The 19,164-nt window shown below is 34.4% G+C and overlaps 1 protein-coding gene across 2 annotated transcripts in view; it reads left to right on the forward strand.

Moving 5' to 3' along the window:
- Positions 1 to 19,164, forward strand: part of EPC2 (enhancer of polycomb homolog 2) — a 113,737-nt gene that overhangs the window by 18,515 nt on the left and 76,058 nt on the right. The gene's annotated exons all lie outside the window — the stretch shown is intronic.

Genomic DNA, 19,164 nt, shown 5'->3' on the forward strand with positions numbered 1-19,164 from the left:
ACTTTCATTTATTTATTTATTTATTTATTTATTTATAATGTTTAACATTGATTGATTGATTGATTGACCGACCGACCGACCGACCGGTAAGGGGATCACAACCCTCCGCACGGTGTGGTCTGCACCACGCTCAGCCAGTGAGCGTACCAGCCATCCCTATATAGGACCTGAACACGCTGCCTCGGTGCTACCAGCGCTGTACCCTCCCGAGTGAGCCATGGGACCAGCCCAAAATGTTTAACTTTTAAAAAAGACTATCAAACTGTTTTTCAGAGTGATTCTATCTTTTTCGAGACGTTTGCATAGTTTAGAACCTTGCTAATCAAAGTTTGGTCTGCAGATTGGCATCAACTGGGAGCTTGTTAAAGTGCTGAATGTCAGGTCTCATCCTAGATCTATGGAATCAAAATGTACATTTTAAAAAAGATCCCTAGATGGTTCAAATGCACATTTGAATTTGAGAAGCACTGGTTGAGAGTAGTAATTCTCATCTTTTTTCTGCTGTACCGCACCTGAGGACTTTGACACGTTTCTGTGAAATTTCAGATGGGATTTGGGAGATGCAGGGTGGTTTTTAGAAATCTGACAGATAATACTGATAAATGCAAAGTGTTCTATCAACTCCCTTTTTGACTGCCGATTTACTTAAGGCAATAAAGTGTTTTGGCTTTTGCCCATCTCTGATTTGGTAGTTTGGGAGAAATTTCTTCTCAAGTATTTTTCAGGTGCAGAGCTCTCTAGCATACACAGATAATTTCTTGTGGGTAAGAGATATTCATTTTGAGGTGGGAGGGGGGAGGGAGCGGGGGATAAGGAGAGATTGGACAAGGGGCATAAAGAATAAGTACAATTTGTAACAATATATACTAGTAATATTGATTTGATCAACATATGTCAACATTGAATCCCCAAAATATGTGTAATCAATTATGATTCAATAAAAATTAAAAAACAAACAACAAAAACAAAATAAAGAGAACTGGTAGATCTGAGGAAACTACCCAAAATGTAGCACAGACTAATATGAACATTTGTATTCTTATATGAGATATCTTATGAATGGTTTGAACTTTAGAATATCTTTCAGAAGACAAGGCAGTAAAATTGAATATGTGGACCCTTCCTGTGTTAAAAGTGGTACTACACCCATAATGTGCAATATGGTAGCCACTAGACACATTGCCATTGAGCACTTAAAGTGTGGCTGAGACACTGAATTTTAAATATTTACTTTTAATTAATTTAATTTAAAAATCTTACACTTGATTCAGTTATTGGAAAACTTTTAAGTCTCTTTGGAACAATTTAGGCTTGTAAATGTAGTTTGTATGAAAGATAAATATTGTGATGAAAATGTAGTGTCTGAATTGAGATGTCCTGTAAGCGTAAAATATATACCAGATTTCAAACTCTTATAAAAAAAAAAAAAGGTAAAATATTAATTCTTAAAATAATTGAGTACATGTTGAAATAAAATTTGGGGTATATTAAATATATTTTTAAAAAGAGAGAGATACTCATTTTCTTTTTGTGTGATTTCCTTGGTGGAATGAGTTTGTTTGCTAGTCATACTTTTAGAAAGATGTTCCTAATCTGTCTTTTTCACATCCAGTGATCTAGTTCTCTGTTATTTTCATTTATAGATATCTTGAAATTACCTGTATGGGCTATCTGTCTACTCACAGTAATCAAAGAATGCAAAATTTCAGATAAGACTTTGTAAATCAATAGGTAAATTAACTGAATATTAAATAATGCTTTTAAAAGCCAAATATCAATAACTTATTTGCCCACTGTTTTGAATTTTCTCTACCATTCATTTTCATTGTTGAGTGAATATTTAAGAGTACGCTACATTGATGATGTTAGTGTCACCTTTCTAAGTTAGTGTTGGTGTTGAAGATAGTGGTCTTAATTAGCATTAGGAAATTCTAGATTTAAAACAGGCTTCAAAAACCCAACAAATAGATATGGGAACAAAAGAGTAAAAATTGATTACTTTATCAGGTGGAACAAGTTAGTAATAGACAACTTATAACTGAGTTTTCCAGAAGTTGATTTGTAAGTCAAATATTCTAGAATTATAATGCTTATAAAATATTTCTACACAGTAAGATTGCTTTCACTTTTACATTTCTGTTTAAGATATCTGTTACTCAGTCTAATAAATGTTCCGCTCCCCCCTTCGTGTCCCTCATAGGCAGTTAAAATAGAAAGAGAAAAAAACTGAGTGATTCAATTTTTATTCAAGATTTAACACAGCTGTTTTTCAGGAGAGAAAAATCTTTACCCTTTTATTAAATTCTAAAAGGAATTTATTGCAAATAGGCATTTATCTGTTTAGTTGATAAATGTCTTTAAATATAGTTTTGCAGAAAAAAACAGAAACCTTAATAATGTGACCATTTATTTTATTGATTTTTAGTTAAAGCTGATGTGTTGCTTTGAGAGGCAGAGTTAGTGAGGTATATTTAATGTTACCTGCAAAGGCAGTATTTAGAATACTAGAAAAACAGATGGTTGGCATGTTCCTTAGGCTAATGTTTCTCAAATTGTCTGTGGTGAAAGACCAGTTTTTAAATTTTTAATTCACTGCATACTAATACTTCTGTCCAGTACAATAAAAATACATTACTAGAAAACTTAAAGATGTAGAAAATACAAGGCCACAATTTTTTAATAATTAGTTTCAACAGATAAAATAAATTACTCTGTCAAATTGCTTTAAAACTATCTAAATACGTACTCTGAATTTCTGTACTTCTAGAGTCTGAGTAGCACTGCCTTAAACTGGTGGTGCTTAAACTGGTGATTCTCAAAAAGTAGTCCCAAACCCACAGCATCATTATCACTTGGGAACTTGTTAGAAATGTGAATTGTCTGGTTCCGTCCCAGATCTATGGAATCAGAAATTCTGTGGCTCAGCAATGTGTTGAAACAAGACCTACAGGTGATGCAAGAGCACACTGAAGTTTGAGGGCCACCATTGTCCTTTCATTCTAAAATGCTGATTATCTAGGCTTTTTGTTGTAGGAACTGGATAGCACTCTTGTAAAATCTAAACTCTCTTTGTTAACTGTGTAAGTGAAAAGATGAAAGGTATGTTTGGTTATAAAGGTAAATCTGTTGCAGATTCTTAGATAGGAAATAACATATCTAATTAAAGATTGATAGGCCATTATTGGGGGGGAGGGGGGAGGGAGAAGGGAGGGAGGTTTTGGTGATGGGGAGCAATAATCAGCCACAATGTATATCGACAAAATAAAATTAAAAAAAAAAAAAAAAAAGATTGATAGGGTTGAAAATAAGTGTGCTAAATGAAAAGGAAAATTTTGGTATTTAGATAGCCAGAGTATGGGTCACATAATTAAAATTCAACTGGGATAGAGTTGAGAAGCCTGACTTCACTCTCGCCTAGATGAATGAAGACTTTGCTGGTCAAAACTCTTCATGGTTTTAAGACTGTTGTAAGACTGCGGGGCTGCATAGCAACTGACTTAGACAGCTTTAAGTTGGATGTGTGGCAGGTTGTTTCAGTATATATTAAAAGGAACCAGCACTGTTATGTTTCAAATCACTGGAGATTGAATTGGGATCTTTTCAGAGAATGGTCTCAGTTATTCTGTTCTTTAACTTTAGTGTCCTGTTATTTGTAACTAGAACATAGAAATCCAGTTGATTTTTTTGTATCCTGCAGTATTGCTAAACTCACTTATTCTAGTAGGTTTTTTTTGGTAGATCTCATCAGGTTTGCTGCATAGAGGATTATGTGATCCGTGAATAAAGGCAGTTTTACTTCTTCCTCTCCCCGTCTGAATGCTTGCTTATTACTCTTTTTGCCTGCCTTCCTCCTTTCTTCCTTTCTGTCTGATGATTACACTGATTAGAACGTCCAGTAAAATATTGAATAGAAGTGTCGAGAGCATATTATCCCTGTATTGTTCCTAATTTTAGGAGAAAAGTACTTAGTATTTCACTAAAGTGTGATGTGAGTTGCGGTTTTTTGGTAGATACCCTTTGTCAGATTGAAAAAACTCCCTTCTGTTTTTAGTTTTCTGAGAATTTTTGGAATGGATATCGGCTTTTGTCAAATGCTTTTTCTGTGACAACTGAGCTGATCATAGAGCTTTTCTTTTTAAAAATGTGTTAATATGGTGAGTTACATTGATTTTTGAACGTAAGCCAACCCTGCATTTCTGGGATAAATCCCATTCAGTCATGTATTAGAATTTTAATATATTGTTGGGTTCTATTTGCTAAATTTTTGTTTAAAGTGATTGCATCTTTGTTCGCAAGAGATATTTGTCTGTAGTTTTCTTTTCCCCCTAATGTCTTGTTCTGGATTTAGGGTCAGAGTAATTTTGGCCTCATAGAACGTTAGGAAGTATTCCCTGTTCTTCAGTATTTTGGAAGAATTTATGTAGAGTTGCTGTTGTCTCCTCCTCAAATATTTGGTAAAATCCTCCAGTGAAGACATCTGTCCCTGGAGTTTTCTTTGTGTGAGATTTTTAAACTACAGTTCAATTTCTTTAATAGATATAGGTTATTTCTTCCTGAGTGAGCCTTCATAGTTTGTTTCTTTCATGGACTTTGTCCTTTTTAGCTAATTGTCGAATTTTGGGCATCAAGTTGTTCATAATATTCTCTGGGGTACTGTCACCTTTTTCCTGATATTGGTAATTTGTGTCATCTCACTTTTTTTCCCTCAACAGTCTGGCTAGAGGTTTATCAATTTTGTGGATTTTCTTAAACAATCAGCCTTTGATTTCATAGACTTTTCTTTATGGACTTTGTTGTCTGTCTCATTGATTTTCACTTTGATCTTGGTTATTTCCTTTCTTCTGCTTACTTTGGGTTTAATTTGCTCTTTTTCTAGAACTTTCTTAAGGTAGACACTAACGTCATTGATTAATTTCAGACCTTCTATTTTAATGTAGGTGTTCTGTTGTTTACATTTCTTCCTAAGTGTTGCTTTTTTGGCATTTTACAACCTGTTACGTTTTTCATTCAGTTCAAAATACATTTTAATTTCCCTTTTGATTTTTTCTTTGATCCATGGGTTATTTAGAAGTGTGTTGTTTGGTTTTCAAATATTTAATGGTTTCACAGAGATCTTTCTGTTATCAGTTTCTAATTTAATTCCATGTGTCTGAGGACATATTTTATGTGACTTGAATCCTTGTAAATCCTTATTGAAATTTGTAATATTTTTCATAATATATTCTGTTTGGTAAATGCTCCACGAGCCCATGAAAAGAAGATTTGTATTGCCTTTGATGGGTGGAGCATTCTATAAACGTTAGGTCAAGTTAGTTGGTAGTGTTGTTAAAGTCTAAATATCCTTGCTTATTTTTCTGTTTACTTGATCTATTATTGACAGTGTGGTATTAAAATTTCTGACTGTAATTGTGGATTTGTGTATTTCTCCTTGAAGTTACATTAATTTTTGCTTCATGTATTCTGAAGCTCTGTTATTTAGGTGCATAAATGTGTGGGTTGTTATGTCCTCTTGTTTAACTGACTCCTTTAAGCATTATGAAATAAACTTCTTTATCCCTGGAGATATCTTTTGCCCCGAAATCTGTGTTTCATATTATAATATGGTCACTTAACTCTCTTTTGACTAGTGTTAACATGGTATGTCTTTTTTTTTTCTTTAACTTATTTATGCCTTTATATTTAGAGTGTATTTCTTATATACAACTTATAATTGGGTCTTAATTTTTTAACCAGTTTGAAAATCTCTGCCTCTAAATTGTGGTGTTTAGATCACTTAGGTTTAATATGATTTTTGATATGGTTAGGTTTGACTCTGTCATCTTTCTTTTTTTTCTGTTCTTTGTTCCCCTTACCCTCTTTTCAGCCTTCTTTTGGACTGAGTATTATGATTCTATTTTATCTCTATTGAGTTTTACTTTTTGAGTACTGGATATTTTTGTATTCTCTTAAATGCCTTTGAGCTTTGCCCTAGGATACAGTTAAGTTACTTGCAAATAGTTTGATACCTTTTTTGCTCTTCTAATTTGTTAGCAGGTCTAAAGCAGTGGTCATTCTTGGGTTAATTATTCTCCATTACTGAATCAAGACTTTTTCCTGAGTGCTTTATCCAGTGCCCTTTGAATTTTGAATTTTCCCAATCTTGATGGGAACAGGCACTGTTCTTGCTTCTGAGTGCCAGGTACTGTCCCCTCTAACCCTTTTTGGATGATTCTTTCTCCAGCCTCAGGTAGTTTCTTCACACACACCTGTGCTGATCAGTACACTGCTGTATACTTCAAGGAACCCTCTTTAGATCTCCTGGGTTCTCTCTCTGTTCAGTTCTTTCCTCTTTGGTTCTCTTTCCTATGAACTGTAACTGCCTTGGTTTTACTGAACTCTCATTTCTTTCTCATCTAATGAAGTCTGTTGGACTTCAGCTTACTCTCCTGCTCCATGGTCCAAAAACTCTTCCAATGTAGTAGGCAGAGGCAATCATAAGGCTCACCTCACTTGTTTCCTTCTCTCAAAGATTGCCGTCCTTTATTGCCTGATGTTCAATGTCTTTAAAATCATTGTTTCATCTGTTTTGTTAGGTTTTTTTTTTTTTTTTTTGGTTGCTTCAGGTGGAACAGTGAATTTGATGCCTGTTACTTCATCTTTTTTTTTATTGCAGTTTTTTTATTGAGATAAAATTCACCATTTTAAAAGGTACAATTCAGTGTTTTTAAAGCATATTCACAGTGTTGTACAGCCATCACCACTGTCTTGTTCCAGAACATTTCCATCACCCCAAAAAGAAACTCCATACCCATTAGTCACTCCCCATCCTATTCCCTGCCACTAGTCTCTAGCCATCCCTAATATACTTTCTGTGGATTTGTCTGTTCTGGGTATTTTATATAATGTGACCTTTTGTGGCTGACTTCTTTCATTTAGTATCATGTTTTCGACATTCATCTGTGTTGTAGCATTTATCAGTACTGCATTCCTTTTTATGTGTGTACTTCATCTTTGCTGGAGTGGAAGCCAGCTGTTGAAACCTTTAACTGGTTCTTCCTGTCACTTTTGTCTCCCATATGGGCCATACTTTCAGTGCTCTTTGGCTTGAATTCTACTTGTCTGGCATAGAATCAACTTATATTTCTTACTGTTTCCATTTAGTTGATAAATTTATGTTCATCTCTTTGTTTTTGTCTTTCTGAACCATTTTTGTCCTTCGTAGGGGGATGTTTCTTGTATACAGCATATAGTTGAGCCTTGGGTTAAGAGCCAAATTGAAAATCTTTTTGTTTTAGTGAGCGAGTTAATAAGTTCATTCACATTTATTGATATGACTGAACATGTTTGGTCTCAACTCTTTTATAATATTTTATAATTTTGTGTATTATGTAATATTTGTTCTTTTTTCCCTCTTCATATGTTGCTTTTTAAAAAGATTTTTTTTGTTATTTGGGAAGGTTTGCATTTTTGTTGTAGTGGTTACTTTTGTACTGTACCTTTAGTCTCTGTTTTGTTACTTAATCTTTTATCTGGTTTGTCAGTTTTTAATGGCATACTTTAATTTTCTATACAATAGCTGCTCCTTCTATACGGCGTCCATAGAACAATGAGCTTATTCTATTTTTCATTTCCCCTGTAACTCATCTCAATTTTAGTTGCATTATTTTCATGTTAGTGTGCAGATATTTGTACATTGGTCTTCTAGCCATTCCCCTATCTTTATATACTTAAAATTTTGCTGAAGTTTCTGTCATCTTTTGGTTGGATGAAGCCAAGATAAAGATGGGTTATGTTATCCCATGTGTAGTTACTAGTGACTTGTGGCTACTGAGCACTTGAAATAATAGTTTGAACTGAGATGTTTTGTACATGTAAGACATACACTGGATTTTGTAGACTCGATATGGAAAAGAATGTAAAATATCTCAACATGTTTTTATGTTGATTACATGTTGAAAGGATAATGTTTTATATATGTACATTGGGTTAAATAAAACATTGTTAAAATTTCATGTTTCTTTTTACTTTTTAAAATGTGTGTACTAGAAAATCTAAAATATGTGGTTCACATTTATGACATGAGTTATATTTCTGTTGAACAGTACTGTCCTTAGTAGATTCCTCAAGAGTGCCCCATGGAATTCCCTGTTATTCTGTACCCTTGATACTTGAAAGCCAGCTTAGCTGGATATAAAATCTTTGGTCACACTTTTCTTTCATTGAGGTTTCGGGAAATGCTGCTTCATTGATGCTTTTTTTACTTTATATGTTATTTTTGAAATACAATTCTTTTGGCTTTGTAAGTTGTTATAAATATGATAATAAAACTACCACATATTAATTTATAATAAAGATGCTGTTATTGTTGTTACTATTATTGTTTAGTTGGAGGCCTTGAGGATTTCACTTTATTTTTAAAATAGTTTTATCAAAATATGTCTTAGAGTTGGATGTTCTGGGTAACTTTTGCCAGATGTCTGGTGAGAGGGAGAGGTGGGGTGTGTGTGTGTGTGTGTGTGCGTGCGTGCGTGCGTGCGTGCGCATGTGTGTGTTGACAAAATTTTTTTTTTTTTTTTTTAATAACATAAAATTTACCATCTTAACCGTTAGGTGTGCAGTACACAGTACAGTAGTGTTAACTACATGCACATTGTTATGTAGTATATCTTTAGAACCTTTTTGTCTCGCAAAAACTCCTTGTTACCCTCAACCCCAAGCCTCTGGCAACCACCATTCTACTTTGTTTCTATGAGTTTGATTACTTTCGATGCCTCATAAATGGAATCGTGCAGGATTTGTTTTTTGTGCTGGCTTATTTCACTTAGCATAAGGTTCTCAAGATCCATCCATTTTGTAGCATATGACAGGATTTCCTTTTTATTTAAGGCTGAATAATATTTCATTGTATGTACCACATTTTCTTTATCCATACATCAGTCCATGGACATTCGGGTTGCTTCCACCTCTTGGCTATTGTGAATGCTGCTACATTGAATGAGGGTGTGTACATATCTTTTCAAGATCCTGTTTTCAATTCTTTTGGGTACATACCCAGAAGTGGGATTGCTGAACCCTGTGGTAGCTTATTTTTATTTTTCTGAGGAATCTCCATCCTGTTTTCCACAGCAGCTGCATCATGTTACATTCCTACCAACAATGTGCAGTGGTTCCACTTTCTCCATATCCTTGCCAACATGTAATTTTCTGTTTTTTTTAATAGTGGCATTCTAACGGGTGGTAGCTGATATCTCATTGTGGTTTTGATTTGCATTTCCCTAATGATTACAGATGTTGAGTATCTTTCACATATTTTTGCTTTTTGGCCATTGTATATCTTCTTTAGAGAAATGTCTATTCAGGCCCTTTGTCCATTTCTAAATCGGGGTTTTTGTTGTTGTTCTTGAGTTGTAGGAGTTCTTTATATATTCTGGATATTAACCCCTTATTACATATGTGGTTTGCAGTTTTTCCCCCATTCCGTAGGTTGCTTTTTTTGTTCTCTCGTTTCCTTTGCTGGTCAAGTTTTAAAGTTCAATGTAGTCCCATTTGCTTTTGTTACCTGCACTTTTTGTATCATACTCAATAAATCATCAAATCCAGTGTCGTGAAGCTTTCTCCTTGTGTTTTCTTGTAGAGGTTTCATAGTTACAGGTATTATGTTTAGGTCTTTAATCTATTTTGAGTCAATTTTTGTATACATTATAAGGTAAGAGTTTAACTTCATTTTTTTTTTTTTTTTGCATGTGGATATCCAGTTTTCCTACCACCATTTGTTGAAGAGACTGTCCGTTTCTCATCGTGTGGCCCTGGCATGGCACCCTTATTGAAGATCATTTAATCATATACATGAGGGTTTCTTTCTTTTTTTTTTTTTTTTTTAAATTTAAATTTAATTTAATTTAATTTTACTTCTCAAAATACATTGTACTTGATTTTTATGCCCCTTTATCCATTCCTCTCCACCCCTCCCCGCCCCCCCCCCCCCAGTCATGCCTGGGCACATGGCTTAAATAGGTCAAGGAATTTTTGTGGTTATTCTGTCTTCTTCTCCCAACCCTTTATTTGTTTGTGTGTTTATTTATTTATTAATTTTTAGTTCTCACAAATAAGTGAGAACATGTGGTTTTCTATTGCTGTGCCTGACTTGTTTCACTTAATATAATTTTCTCTAAGTCCATCCATGTTTTTGCGAATGGTAGTATTTTGTTCTTTTCTATAGCAGAGTAGTATTCCATTGTGTGGATGTATCACAGTTTCTTTATCTGAGTTCTTATTTCTGAGCTCTCTGTTTGTTTCTGTTGTTCTGTATATCTGTTTAAGTCAGTACTGTGCTGCTTGGATTACTGTAACTTCATGATACGCTTTGAAATTAGGAAGTGTGAGGCCTCCAACTTTTTCTTTCTCAAGATTGTTTTGGCTAATTGGAGACCTTTGAGATTCCATGTGAATTTTAGGAATTTTTTTTTTTTTTTTCTGTTTCTGCAAAAATTGCCATTGGGGTTTTGATAGGGATTGCAATGAATCTGTAAATCATTTTGGTAGCATGGATATTTAAGTCTTCCAATCCATGAACACAGTTTGTCTATTTATTTGTGTCTTTTAAAATTTCTTTTAGCAATGTTTTATAGTTTTTGATGTACTATTTTTTTGCCTTGTGGTTAAGTTTATTCTTAAGTATTTTATTCTTTCCATTGCTATTTTAGTGGGATTGTTTTCTAAATTTTCTTTTTGTATTGTTTTTTGATAGTATGTAGAAAGGCAACTGATTTTCATGTGTTGATCTTGTATCCTGCAACTGTGCTGAATTTGTCTATTAGTTCTAACAGATTTTTTTGGTGGAATCCAATTTAGTGTTTTCTACATATAAAATTATGTCATCTGTGAACAGAGATAACTCTACTTCTTCCTTTCCAATTTGGGTGTGCCCCACTCTACTTTATTTTCCCTTGGTTATTGCTATCACTAGAACTTATAGTACTAAATTGAAGTGGTGAAAGCAGGTGTCCATGCCTTCTTTGTTCATGATCTTAGAGGTAAAGCTTTCAGTTTTTTATGATGTTTGTTGTGGGTTTTTCGTATATGACCTTTATTTGGTTGAGGTAATAGTCTTCTATGCCTAGTTTTTTGAGTGTTTTTATTATGAAAGGGTGATGAATTTTGTCATATGCTTTTTCTGCATCAATTGGGATGATCATGTGGTTTTTTTCATTCATGCTGTTAATGTGGTATTATAGTGATTTTTGTATGTGTAGCCAACCTTGCATTTCAGGAGTAAATCTTACTTGGTCATGGTGACTAATCTTATTTTAATATGTTGTTGAATTCAGTTTGCTAGTATTTTCTTAAGAATTTTTGCACTGCTACTCATCAGGGATATACATTGGTCTGTAGTTTGCTTATAGTGGGTTTGTCTGATTTTAGTATCAGTGTAGGACTGACCTTATAAAATGAGGTTAGAGGTGTTCCCTCCTCTTCAGTTTTTTGGAAGAGTTTGAGAAAGATTCTTCTTTAAATGGTCATTCTTCTTTAAATGTTTGGTAGAATTCTCCAGTGAAGCCATCTGATCCTGGCCTTTTTTCTTTGTTGGGAGATTTTCAACTACTGATTTTTAGTTATTAAAAAAAAAAAAGTAACCCATCAAAGTATAATGTAGCATGTAACAAGGATTGATATTACCTCTGTCTACCCCTCTCCCCAAAAAGACAAACTGTGGTATCTACTTTCAGGATTCTGTATGTTTGCAACTGGTCATGGTTATTTTATGAAGCACAGACCTCTAGAAACTATATCACTGTTGTTTTCTTCTTGTTTTGGGGGTTGAAATACCGTCTCATAATCTTTTGTTTGTTTGTTTTTAAAGATGACCGGTAAGGGGATCTTAACCCTTGACTTGGTGTTGTCAGCACCATGCTCTCCCAAGTGAGCCAACCAGCCATCCCTATATGGGATCCGAACTCGTGGCCTTGGTGTTGTCAGCACCACACTCTCCTGAGTGAGCCACGGGCTGGCCCCCTGTCTCATAATCTGATGAAGGAAATGATAGCTGAGAATTTATTTTAGAGCTAAATTTGTTCTTTAAGTTAAAATGGTGGAGGATGTCCTGACGTGGTTCTTTGATTTCTGGCTGCAGCTCTATCATCTGCCAGCTTTGTTAAGGAAATCATCTATGATCTGTTTTTAAATTTTCCTGCTTATAAAATTAAAATGATAATAAACCCTTATTTATGAAAGATTTATTTTGATGATTGGATAATACCTAAAAATGTTTGGTACTTGGAGGGAAAGTGAAATATACGAGGATACTGCAGAAAGTTTGTGGAAAATAGAATTGAAAGATAATATGAATCTTTCCATGAACTTTTTGAAGTACCTTCATATATCAAAAGAATCTCTAAAAATCAACGCTGCCAATAAGCTCAATTTTCTCTTATTACCCATGTCTACAGATTATCAGCATTACAAGAACATGTTTTTTAGTCTTTCCTTTAACAAACACCTTCTCTAGTAATAATGGAATAGTCAAAGAACTGTTCAAGAACTATATTCTCTTGGAATCAAGAGTCCTGAAATTTTTATTCTCTCATATAATTATATGATAATTAAGAAGAAATCAGTTGTTTCTCATTTACAAAGTGGTATAAATACCTATATGTCCCAAGATTGTTAGAAGCTAATAAGCATGTGATAGTGGTTGTACTCTGAGAACTGTAGCATTAGATAACTGCAAGGTAGCATTGTATATTGCATCACTTTCTGTGACCTGCAGGGTGAGATGTCAGCAAGGTAATAGGGAAGTATGGGCTTAAATAATCCTAGAAATTACTCATTCAGTGCCTGGCTTCCTAATTTCTTGATGCTGTTTGTGTGTTGTATGTGTATGATCCTTAAAATTTCTTAGTTCAGAAGTTTTTACTACTTATAGATTCTAACTAAATACACAGTAACAGTTGTGTGGAAAAATGTATTTGGTTCTCTAACTTGGGATCCTACTCTATCTTTATAACATGTTTAAAAACATGTTTATTGGGCACTGAAAGTGGGGAAACTCAAATTTGAGCCCATTTTCAACTACTTTCCTTTTGTTGTTTCTGGGCCTTTGTCCATTTTCAGCATGCTATTTTCTCTGTCTGGTTTCTTTTCTTTTCTTTTTCTTTTTCTTTTTTTTTTTTGTCTTTTGCCTTGCTATATTCCTATTGATCCTAGAAGTCTCAGTTTAGATTTTACTTTCTTTGTGCATCTTTTCTTATCCCCCAAGATGAGTGGTTTGACTAATTGAGAAGAGACATGCTTGTCAAGTTCAAACATGATTGTATACTTTGATATCTCTCTTCCACTAGGTAAGTTCCTGAATGGCAGAGACTCTCTCATTCACTGTACAATTCTCAGTAACAGGATCATATCTAGTGGTCCTATATATGCTCCGAAATGTGTTGAAAGGATGACTACTGATCAGTAATTTTTCATATATGCATTGCAGCATAGTCAGTCATTCTTAGTTTTACTTTAGGCACTTCTGTATCTCGGGGCCAAACATTTATTTCTTTTGAGGGTTGACAAATGTTCACTTATAAAGCCTCCATAGTTCTAAAGAACAGGAAATACTTGTTGAGCCAAATTGATATAAACATAGAATGAAAATAGCAGGGGAACCGAGGGCCCTGGGGAGAAGATGAGTCATATCAACCATATATTCTAGACCTAGGTAACAAAATGAGGTCAGTGAGGGAGTCTGATAAAGAAAATGGAAAGGTTGAGAAGCTGGAGGTTTTCATGAGTTGAAGAACAGGCTTAGTGAGTGGGAAGATGTATATGAACTCAGGAATAGGAAGTAGAAGTTGTATTCAAGAGTACCAGTATCTTCAGAGGCAAATGAAAAAGTATGCTGTTGTTGAGGAATAGCAAGAAGTTTGTTGTAATTGTGGAGATGGATACTTGGGAGAAGCATGGTGCTAGGTTGGACTAGTGGAAAGGAGACATGTTTTCAAACTCAAAAAATGAGGCTTAATCCTATAGATGGTGGGCACTCTGCCTTCCTTTACTCCTCCAGTATGATGTAGAAGAGTTTCCTGTGTATCAGGCATTGGTGACAGTGGTGGGTACAAAAAAACCATGATTTTTGCACTCAGTCCAGTGGAGGAAGAAAGCACCAATCACATGATTACAAAACAAATATAAACCTGCAAGTCTGAGAATGGTTACATTAGAAAGGCATATGGTTCTGAGAACTGATAAGTAATTTTTTGACTTAGGAAAGTCAGGTTTCACTGAGGAAGTGACATTTTAAATGTGGACCTGCCTTATCTAGAAGTATGGGCTTGTTGGGTGGGGGGTGGAGAGTGGTAGGTAGGAGAAATAGGAATTTATGTTACTATTTCAGAGTTTACAAATCTCTTGAAGGCTGCATTTGTTTAAGTTTGTTACAGGCAGTGAGATTTTATCAAAATATATCAAATGGAAAGTTTGATTTTGACTGTGACAGAATTAAAAATATATTTTACACACATACGACTGAAATAAATTTCTATAAAATATTTATCCTTTCTGTGTTCAGTACCTTCGGATTTTTTTGTTTCATTCGTTTTTTTTTTTTTTTTTTAATTGCCGACTATGACCTGTTAGAGAGTGGTGACTTACAGTCTGAGAAACATGGGATTAGGTGACCTTTTATGTTGCTTACCCCCTTGTCATTTTATGCTTATAAAATTACTACCTATTTTTATAAGCTTTTATCTTTACTGATTAGTGAGTTGTGTTTCTGATCTGTGGTTATTGGAGTGCATGAGTACATGAGTAAACTAATCCTTGTTCAATTTTAAAACTAAATATGTTTTGAAAATTATAATACATAGTGTTATCATATAGAAGTGTTTTTATTTTTTTAAGGAGAAAACTCAATTTCAGAGAGTTGAGTTAACAGTTTGCCTCAGTTTATGGTATAGTGTTATCATTGGTCTTCAAAAAGGCTTTATCTGTTCTTTTCTCCTCTCACTCTCTATTTTAATATTTATTATGGAAATTATCAAATATACACAAAAGTAGAGAAAATAGTGTAATGAATCCTCATGCACTCATCTTCTACAGTTAATAACATGTGGCCAATCTTGTTTTATCTCTGACATACAATCCCATACAGCCCAGGTTTTAAAGAGGATTGCAAGGTCCCCTTCATGGGTTTAATTTATTTATTCTGTATTCCCTTTTCCCCACTTCCATTCTTCTCCCTGCCTCCTTAGGCAACTACCTAATATAATATGTTTAATGTGTTTGTTCTGGCAGAATGTATACTGTTTTATGTGTATTTATTTTTAATTTTTATAAATCACATGTTACATCTGCTTCCATTTCTTTTGAGTTTTCTTAACCCTGCTTTTAAGATCTATCATATTGCTTGTACACTTGAACTATTGATACTATTGCTGTATCATATTCATGGTGAGCATCTACCATGTTTTACTTTTCCACTCTCCCAGTCGTAGAGACCCACATTGCCTCACACTTTCCCCCACAACAGATACAATTTCAGTGAATATGTCCACTAATAAACCTGTGTGAGATTTTCTTGGGGTTATATATTCAAGATAGTAAGTGCCATGTTATGGAGTGTGCAGATTTAATTTGACTAAGTATTGTGATAGTTCTCTGGAATGGTAGCAACAGTTTGTGCTTCCATAGTCATGCATGCAGGAATTTGTATCCTCACATCCTTGCTAACACTTGGTATTATCCTAATTTCTGATTTTTGCCATCCTGATAGGTATAGATGATCTCATTTTAATTTGTATTTCTCTGATTACTAATGACTTAGAGCATCTCTTCGCATGCTCGTTTGCCTTTTGGGTTTTCTCCTCTGTAAATTGCCTGTTCATATCTTTTATCCATTTTTCTATTGGTGATGCTTTCCTTTTCTCATTAATTTGCAGGACTTTCTTATATATTCTAGGTACTAATCATATATGGGTTTTAGACATTGAAAGTAACTTCTGTCATTTTGTCATCGATTTATTAACTCCATAATGTCTTTCATTGAGCAGAGATCTTTATTTTTGATATACTAACTTCACCAGTTGTTTGTTTATACTTATGAAATTTTAAGAAGTTCTTTTCTGCTCCTGTAGCAGAAGGATAGTTTCCTTTGTTTTTATCTTACATATTTAGATATATAATCGATCTGGAACCACCCTCCTTTGTATGTGGGTATAAGGTAGGCATTTGCTTTGATTTTTCTTTATATCTTGAGCAGTTTGGCCTTTGCCTATTAATTACGTGGTGATACCTTTATCGTATCTTAAGTTTCTGTTTATACATGGATCTGTCTTGGAGCCCTCTTTTTAAATTGGTTCATATGAGAGGCAGCATAATATAGCGGTTAAGAGCTTCAACTCCGGCTCTGCTGCTTACTAGCCAGGTGATCTTGGGCAAGTCCCTTTACCTTTCTGTGCCTTGGTTTCCTTGTCTAAAAATTGGGAATAATACTACCTATCCTACAAGGTTGTTATGAGGATTAAATAAATTAAGATTTTTGTAGTGCGTGTTATACAGTAGTTATTGTTATATAGTGTTTGTTAAATACACACATAAAGTATTTGTTCTTTTGATACACTTTTTTTTATTATAGTAGTGACCCCTCCCCCGTCCACGTTTTCATTTACCTTCATGGTGTGAAAACATTAGATAAAAAATTCCAGAAATAAACAGTTCATAAGTTTTAAATTATGCACTGTCCTGAGTAGCATAATGAAATCTCATGCTTTTCTGCCCCATCCTGCCTGGGGTGTGGATCCACCCGTCTGTCCAATGCATCCACGCTGTATACTGTACTCACCTGTTCGTCACTGAGTAGCTGCCTTGGATATCAGCTCGACTGTTGCAGTAGCACAGTGCTTATGTTCAAGTAACCCTTATTTTACTTCAGAATGACCCCAAACACAAGAGTGGTGATGCTGGCAATTTGGATAAGCCAAAGAGAAGCCGTGAAGTGCTTTCTTTAAGTGAAAAGGTGAAAGTTCTTGACTTAATAAGGAAAAGGAAAAACTATGCTGAATTTGCTAGGATCTAAGATAAAAACACTTCTTCTGAAGATATCTGTGATATTGTGAAGAAAAAAGAAGAAATTCATGTGTAGTACATATAGGGTTTGATACTATCCTCAATTGCAGACATCCACTGGGTGTCTTGGAATGTATCCCCCATGGATAAGGAGGGACTACTGAACTATGGTCTTATAAATACTTTGTAATTTCTGGTAGGCATTTCTCTCTTTGTTCTCCTGACACATTCTTTGCTTTTTAAAAGTTGACTTAGCTATTCCTGGACCTCATTCTCCCATTTAAATTTCAGAGCACTTTTCTTTAATATGCTCATGCTTTCTTGATTTAAATTAATCTGACAAAATGCCAAAGAGATGCTGAGTACGATTTTGGGGGAAGCAGGTATGACTTGGGTGGACCTGGTGAAACTTGGTGCTGTTTGTGAGAGTCTTGGTAGCTGTCCTAGCTTACTTTGCTAGTCTATAGCATAAGAAGCTTTTCTCTCCACCTTGTATTGTGTTCATTTTCTTTCTCTTTTGTATCCTCTAACTCTCTGCTTGCTTTACTAATAATGAGTGGCAGAGGATCATGAAATTAATATTGTTATTTTGTCATTTTTTGAGATCTGTCCTCCATCATCTTACCTTTCTAAGTACTGCTTTTAATAAAACTAATCCACTGTGTGTGTTTGCATATAATGGACCTTCAGCTTAATTTTATTTATATCTTGTTGCATGAAAACTTTTCTTCTTGGATCATTGCACTGTTTGGAGTAACAACTTTTCACATACCAAAAAGGCTTGAATGAAATTCAGATCTTCTAATTTCTTAGGCTCTGTAGAATGGGAAAACATATATTGGTGTAATATGATACAATTTGGGCTTTGCATACATATACCCTGGGTTTATATTTCTGTTTTGTTGCTTAGGGCTGTGTGAGCTTGAACAGGTTACTAAACATCTTTATGCCTCAGTTTCTTTATGTGTAAAGTTTATCGTATAGCCTGACATGGGTATAATAGGAATCCAGTAAAAATTTTATTCAGTTAATGTGCATTTAACGTCATCTGTGTGTCTATCACTTTAGTGGGAACTGGTGATATAAAAGTTAACCAAACAAGCAAAAATCATTGCCCTCTTGGAGCTTATTTTATGCTTGGGGGAGGTGGACAATAAACAAGTTAAACCTATACTATGTCAGATGTTGCTAAGTGGTATGGAGAAAAATAAAGCAGGTGAGTGCTGGGGAGGAGTACTCTTTTAGATGAAAAAGTCATGGAAGGCCTCTCTAATAAGATGGGACATGAAGAAATTACAAAGCAGGCCGTTTGGATATTTAAGAATAGCAAGGAGAAAAGGTGTGGCTAGAGGAAAAGATGGAAGAGGAGAGAGGTGGGAGATGAGATAAGAGAGATACGGGGTCTTTGGGTGATTTTGGCCTTTACTCTGCAAAAGATGGGGATCTGATTGGGGAGTGATATGACCTGATTTACTTTTCAAAAGGTAAAGCTGCTTTCTTGGGAATGGGCCATAGTGGGGCAAGGGAGGGAGATAGGGAAAACTTTTAGGAGGCTATTGCAGTAAGTCATGGAAGTAATGAAAAGTGATTTGAACCTGGACATATTTTATTGGAACTTTTTGTTTAACCTTTATTAAAAAATATTTCCTGCCCTGATAATAACGCAGTTCGTTGAACATAATTTTATTTTCAAATTGTAACAGTAATTTTGTACTGTTAAAGTTTCACGTATATAAAACCAGAAGATACTTAAAATATGTGTTCCAAATTCATTTCCTGTGATTTGCATATTTTTCTTTAATCTGGTTAAGGTGACAAACACCTCAATTAATTTAGCAAACAAGGGATCAACTTTCTTGTAATTGAAATTTTAAATTATGGTTTGTGAGTATGTATCTACAAGGGTATCTCAAAAAGTTCATGGAAAAATAGAATTAAGAGAATACAAATCTTTCCATGAACTTTTTGAAGTATCCTCATATTTAATCTTTCAAAAATTCTACTTATTAAAATTTTAATAATCTGAGGTGATATCAGTATGAGCCACAAGTATAAAGGGAGAGTGATGGCAATGTTTTCTGTAGATTGGTGGTAAAGGGACTATTTATAATTGATTCTTAAAGCATCTTGCAATTATTA

Source organism: Cynocephalus volans, chromosome 1 (genome assembly GCF_027409185.1).
Source record: "Cynocephalus volans isolate mCynVol1 chromosome 1, mCynVol1.pri, whole genome shotgun sequence".
Lineage (NCBI taxonomy): Eukaryota > Metazoa > Chordata > Mammalia > Dermoptera > Cynocephalidae > Cynocephalus > Cynocephalus volans.